Here is a 7,605-nt window from a genome sequence, read left to right on the forward strand (position 1 = left end):
TCCTCAGGTTGATTCAGCAACTGACCATTACACGAGGCTTTCAGATGTTTTCGGTCCTTGTATGTTAACCCGTCTACAAAGCATTTCACCAATTCCCACAATTCAATCTGGTGATGTGGGCATTTTCTGATCATCTCCTTATACCTGGTAAATGCTTCATGAAATAACTCGCCCGATAATTGTGAAAAGTTGTGGATCTCCATTCGGGCCTCACTCTTCTTCGATTGCGAATAATACTCGTTTAAAAACAGTTGCTTCATCTCGGCGCAGTTCCCCATACTGTGCATCGGTAATGAGTTAAACCAGTTCTTTGCTTTGCATTTTAACGAAAACTGGAACAACCACAACCGAACCTCGTCCTGATCATAAGTACCGTCACCAATCGACCCGCAGATAGCCGAAGAATCGGTCAAATGTGAACACGGGTCCTCAGAATCCATCCTGTGAAAATGAGGTACGATGTTAATGTATGATGGTCGGGACTTAAAAGTTGGCTTTCCCTGCACTCGCACCTGTGGAACCAACGGGGATGCTCCGTCTGAGATAGCCAGTCTGAACCGACTGTTAACACCATGAACCGGGGCTACAAAATTCCTCCCCCCTAGGGATTTACCATACCACCCTTGTTCACCTAAATGTTTCGAACTCTTTCGGGCCTTTCCACCCGATTAACCATGTTTCGACCCATGTCATTCCTTTCCCCGTTTCTGTTAACCGCATCACCCCGTCTCCGAATTACTGGTTCTTCCACCTTTGCATCAAATTCTCATTCCCCTCATCTTCCATCTCATACCCCTCGTTCTCGGGCTCAACTGCCTGATTCCTCTTAACCCACTGATCAACCTCGTCCTCGACTTCCAAACCCTGGTTCACCTCATTTCTCCCCCCCCCCCTCCTCTTCATCTTCTGTCAGAATGCTCGGAACAACATCTTCAAGATTAAGTTGAATTCTTCGGTTAGGGGTGTTATGTGGGACTGAAGGTTCAACCTGGTCAAGGTTTCGGTTTCGGTTTCGATTTTGGTTTCGGGTTCTAGAAGCACGAGCTGAGTTACTCTGGTTGTTTTGGTTATTGAAAAATGGTGGTGGAGGCATGTTGTATGGGTGAAACATGTTATTTTGTGGGAGTGGTTGTGGGTCTTGATTCTGTTTTTTATTTTTGTTCTAGTTCTGGTTCTGGTTTTGGTGTTGGTTTTGGTTCTGATCCTGATCTTCCATTTCAGAGGTTCTGTTATGGGCTTGGTTCTGCCGAGCTAGTCTCTCAATTTCGGGCTCAAAAATTAATTGTGACTATCTGCACGAGTGGCGGGTGTGCATAAACCTGTTATCTGCACAAACAACAAACCTCGCGTAAAATAGAAAAATAAAATTTAACTAAAAACTGAAAAATTAAAACTCAAATTAAAGTAAACACAAAAACCAATTAACACGAAATACAGTAAGCGCACTAACTCCCCGGCAACGGCGCCATTTTGATGACCGTAATTTGAGTCATGCAAAAACCTAAATAACCTATGTAGATAGGGTAAATAAGGTATTGTATCCACCATTAGTATGTGGTCAATGTAATCGTGTAACAGATTTCGAATATTATGAAGTGACAAATTGTAGTGCTGATCACACAAGCAAATAAGTTGAGTTTAGAATTAAGCACCGAACAAGTAAACAAGTTTCAAGCAATTAATAAGAGTAAATCACACCCGGACTTCAAGTAAGCAACCTACAATGATCTCATGCAACCTAACAGGTTAATTATTAAAGGTTAACTACAGACTGATCAATCAGACAAAACCTTAGACATCAACAATTGCTTTACACACAGCACTGGTTATCAAACAGTCACTGCCACTGTGACTCAGTTAAGGGAAATCTGTTTTATTAAACAGTCATATGATCTGTTATTATAGCAACTGGTAACGAACCGTTCAGACCAACGTAAACCTAAATCGATTGAACACACAGAAATACCAAACATCAATAATCATGTATCAACCATAAACAATTATACATAAGTGTTCTTAGTCACATGAGAAAACTGAAAGAGTTACAAACTATACATTCCCGGGTGAGATTCTGGGAGATTAACCGAGCCTCGACATCGTGAGATCTTCGATATGGATGATATGGAGCATGTAGGTGATCTTGATACAAGCTGGAATGATGGAATTGCCCCTGGAAGCTCTGGAAATCGCCTTGGATGATAAAAAACGAGTTACCCTCGTGTTTGATGAAAATTTGATATAAAACCCCAGGTGCCCGTCTGCACACCCCATCGCGATACGCGATGGGGTCTTAATTGGTCCATCGCGTATCGTGATGGACCCTTGGTCAACAATAATTAAAACATCCCATCGCGATACGCGATAGGTCCTCAAGAAAGCCCATCGCGTATTTCAAGTCTTTGCTCCATACTTGCTGGAGTTCGTGGTGGATCCGATTTCGGTATAAAGTTGGACATATTGCTCTTCCCTCGTCTTCGATGATCATGTTATGCAATATGATACACGCATACATAGCACTTTTCATTCTTTCTAAAAACCATAGGCGACAATGATTTTAACAAAATGCCAGCGTTGTTGAAGAACCTAAAATACCTCTCGATATCCTTTCTCGCAGACTCTTATACTTTCTTAACATACTGTCTTTTTTCATCCAACGGGTCTCTAAATGTTTTCATGATAATCGCATACTCTGGATATATTCCATCACCCAGGTAGTACCCATGATGATAGAAGTTATCGTTAGCCCCAAACGAAGCGACGGTAACGGTCCAAGATATGTAATTCTCCATCACAGGCGACTGTTCTAAGACGGTGATGTCATTACTGGAACCGGGAACACCAAAGAATGCTGACCAAATCCAAAGGTCGTATGAAGCAATCGCTTGAAGGCTACCGTTGGTCCCTTTTGGTCACCCCATGTGTATTGACCTCGCCATGCAGTTGGACAATTAGTCAACTCCCAATGCATATATCATGCTGAGTAAACCATGCACCCTTGTATGGGCCTCGTAAAGACGTTGTAGATCGTTCCAGTTGGTCTCTCTCAGATAATGTAGTCCTTATAGTTGTAATATTCCTATATTTTACACAAATTTTATAAAATAATCGATTAAGTAAACAAGTGATATAATTATTTGAATAAATGAAACGTACCGTAACAAAAATACTCCAAGGTGTCCCGAGTTGTTTTATCGGTTATCTTTAAATACTCGTCATTGATGTCGGTCGTGTTTTCGTAGGCTAGCAGGCGTATGGCTAACGTAACCTTCTGAATAGCCGTGAATCCTAGCGTCCCTCGACCACTTGGTTTTTGATTAAAGTAATCAAGCTCACGCTTCAAATCATTAGTGATGTGCATAAATAAATTTTTAGACATTCGAAAGCGACGCCTAAAGGTCTTCGGGTTCTTGTATCTCGGCGAGTCGCTGAAGTAATCCGTCACCAACCGGTTGTTTCCTTCGATACGATCTTCTTCGATGTATGCTCTTTTTGAAAGGGGGTGGATGAGAGCTAATAGAATTCATATAAGTTGTCGTGAGCACAATCGCACTCGTAACCGCCTCTTCTTCCGCGTCGTCTTCGGCTTGTCGGCCGGGCCCAAAAAATTGATTATATATAGAAGTAGGAGAGTCCATTTAGGGTGTATAGGGAAGTTGGTGTGAGGAAATATAGAGTAAAAAGAAAGATTTATAAATTTGGTGAGTTTTGATTGAAGATAAAGTTGGTGGTTAATATATATAAAACAATTTTTTTTACAACGGCCATATGACCATTGGGGATTAAAAAATGTTTTTTTTTATTTCGAGCGACCAGCGCGTTATACACAAAACGCCAGGATACTTTTAACCACCCAAAACACCTGGGGGGTGCCCGGAGTTATAGGGTAAAACGCAGCCACTACGGGTGGCCTTAGCTAAGAGATTTTTGGGGTCTCATGTAGATGTTACACATGTTGATGTGAGGTGGATGACTTGTCAAAGATACCAGTAAAATATTGTGGTGGTGTTAGTTTGATGTTTACATATTTAAGGTATGAATCTATACTATATAATAAATAAGGGTATGTTTGGTTGGAGGTAATGGAATGGGAGAAGGAATTGAATGAACAAGGGAATGAAATGGATCATTACCATTCATTTGTCTTGTTTGGTTAACCTATGGGAATGGAATGAATCATTAGTTAATGTTATTTGGTATCCAAAAAAATTATAGGAATGAAATATAAATAATAAACACACTTTTTTCTCAGAGTAAGTTATTTTACAAAAAAAAATGGTGGTGGCGACGGTGGTGGTAGTGGTGGTCAGGCGTCAAGGGCGGTGGTTATGGTGGTGGTGATGGTGGGAGGGGTGGCGGTGGTTAAGCGATGGTAGCATTGGTAGTGATGGCGATGGTAGGGTGGTGGCGACAGTGGTTGAGGTCAGGTGGTGGTGGCGATGATAGTCACGCGGCGACGGTGACAATGGTTGCGGTGGTTACGGTGGAAATGGTAGTGGTGGTTACGGTGACAATGGTGGCGGCGGCGTGGTGACGGTGGTAGCGCTAGTGGTAAGGTGGTGGTGGTGCGACACGGTGGTGGTGGCGGAGGTGGTGGTGGATACGCCGAAGGTGGCGGCCAATTGTGGTGGTGGCTATGGTAGTGGTGGTGGTTGATGCTGTTTAGGTGGTGATGTTGTTAAGAAAGTATGGTGAATGAGGATGGAATGAAAAAAAAAGGGTGTGGGAAGGAATGGTTTTGATGGAATGGGATTCCATGTGTAATGGATAATTCCATTCAATTAAGCAACCAAACACCATATTTTTCATTCCCAAGCAATGAATCATTCCATTCCCTCTATGATTACTGCATACCAAACGCTACCTAAAAGTTTCTAATGCCACATGTCATTCTCTTATGTATTCTTATTCTTTCTTCCCGCCTCTCTCTCTCTCGTATTAATTATACATTAATCATACATACTTTTTAAAGTTCTTTTATATATTTTTTATTTAATGATTTCTCTAATTGCTTTTACAAAACGTATTTTATATTTTCAAAAAACGTTTGGTTTATTTATAAAACATTTTTATAAACTGAACATTTTCATTATTCAACGGGTTCATTGATAAAAACACGTGGATCTTTAATTGAACCTGAACCGCCTTCTTTTCACTTGTAACTGTGATATATTTCTTTCTATCCATATTTTGTCGATCAAAACCTTATCGATTCTCCTTTACTATACATTCTTCAACTAATCGAATGCTTTCTTCTATTGATGGTTGGTTCGTATTGATCCATTGTACTGTTTATATTCTCATAGTACTATTTTACTTTAGCTGCTACCATATATTTAGTGTATTATCTAATGTTGTATCGAAAGAAGAATTTAGGCCAAGTGTAGTGGGCTACAATATAGGGCGAGAAGGGGCGACAAAGAGCTAGAACGCCGCCCTCGGGGGCGATATATGGGCGAAAAGGGGCGGGGGCGAGGTTAGTTTGTCGCCGGGTGGAGAAGAAATTAATATTATTATATTCATATGACCGTTGTAAACGGTCAAATATTTAAAAAAAATAATAATTTAAACAATATATATATATATATATAAACATACACATTCTTCTCCATTTCATATCCATTTCATACAATTCATACCCAAATTCTTCAAAAAATTTAGCAAAATGAATCCTACAAACAACCCGAACCAACCGACACTCGTAGAAGTCGCCGCTACCATGAGAGAAATCATCAAAAAACAAAAAAAATGTGTCGAGGAACTCAACGATGTCATGAACGAAACCAACAAACAACACGAAAAGATTGCCCAAATGTTGGAATTGCGGGAAATGAGTGAAGAATACAAACCCCTCAAAGATGTCGGGTTACACGAAGATGCCGCATTATTGCAACGACAACGAATGGAAAAAATGCGCGAATATTATGGATATTAGTATTTTATTTAGTTATGTTTTTTAATATTTTTAGTTATGTGTTTTTTTTTTTTAATTTTAATGCATTATTAGTTATGTTTTTTAAGTTTTTTGTATTTCTTTTTAATTTTAATGCATTTTTATCTAATTATTTAAATAAACTGGTTTTTATTTGTGTAGTTTAGTTATAAAAAGAAAATAATAAAAAAAGATTCTGTGGGTCTAACTTGTAGCCCCTACACCATTACACCCCAAAAACAAATTTCCACTCCATGCTGACTGGGCGCCACGTGTCACAATTCGCCCTCAATTGTAGCCCCTCCACTACACTTAGCCTTAGAGATTTATGATTTATTTTTAAGTTTGTGAATAGTAGTTATAATTTAACTTCGTACCTACTTAATGTATTACTCAACTTTATTTATCAAAAGTTATCACTTATAAAATTTAAGTTGTCCAACCCGTGTAAGACACGGGTACATAACCTAGTGGTTAAATACATACATGCATAATATACAAATGCATCCCTGTATTATGCAACATGTTTTCAATGCCATGTATCTTTGTGGTGTATGGTCAATTAGCCCATGATTTGTCTATACCTGATTGTTGTATGTTACTTTCTTGTTATCTTATCTATATCTTTGTTTGTTTATGGATGCTATTAAGTATCTTGGGAAGCACAATCATGTGTCTCCTTAGAGTTTGACTCCAATCATTCAAGTGTGGTTCAAGTTGATATTTGGATCTTGAATCCATTGAATTCCTAGACGATTTTCCAACTTGCATTGATTTAGTGAAATGTTCAGGTGTGATGCTTTACATATTTTATGATTTTACAATTGCATCAAAAGTTCAAAACTAAATTCATGTAGTTATAAATTGGTTTATTTGGGTTGTAATCTATGAATAAAAAAAAAGTATTTGTTAAAAAGAGGAAATTGGTTGAAAGTCGAATGTGTATTTGTACTGCACACGATCTCCTAAATCATTATTAAAATGGATATAGTTTTCTAATAATAGTGTTTTCATAACCAAAGTAACGCATTATTTGTTCCCAATGACCATCTGGCATCCTGCCGGTAAAATGGTATGTTCTAACCAAATAAAAACATATGTGCGAGTCAACCCAATCAAAAGTGTTTTATTTTAAACAACACTAAATGACCAGTTTCATTATCACGCCGGCTCTAATCGAAATATTCAAGAGTAATGGTAATAATAGTAAAGAATATTTTACATAAAAATTCATAATTTTATTTAAAAAAATGAAATAGTAGATGAATGCGCTTAAATCTCTTATCAAGAATGGAGTTACATAAATGCAAGAATCATAGCAACATTTATGCTATGTGACAGTGATAATAGCATATTCTTCATAGTAAAAAATTTTATGGTATTTTCCAGGCTTATGTTTATGTGTCATAAAAAGAGCCGTAACAAATACTTCATGATGTGCAGCCACCAAAGCAAGTATTTCCATGTGTTGTCACAGGGGTTTCGAAAGTGACGGTTGGAAATTTGTTTTAGCTTGGCGTTAAATGAACCAAGCTTTTCCAGGTAAATCGTTGAAATTTTGAGCTCTAGCTCAGCCCGTAAAAATCTCAAGCTGGCTCGCGGCCAGTGCCGAAGGTTGGACTAAGTCATGGGGGTGACCGAACTCATTGAGGGGTGACCGATAGGCCTGTAAACGA

This window comes from Bidens hawaiensis, unplaced genomic scaffold (genome assembly GCF_021521415.1).
Source record: "Bidens hawaiensis isolate Kalapana, Puna unplaced genomic scaffold, B.hawaiensis_p1.1 tig00003506_1, whole genome shotgun sequence".
NCBI lineage: Eukaryota > Viridiplantae > Streptophyta > Magnoliopsida > Asterales > Asteraceae > Bidens > Bidens hawaiensis.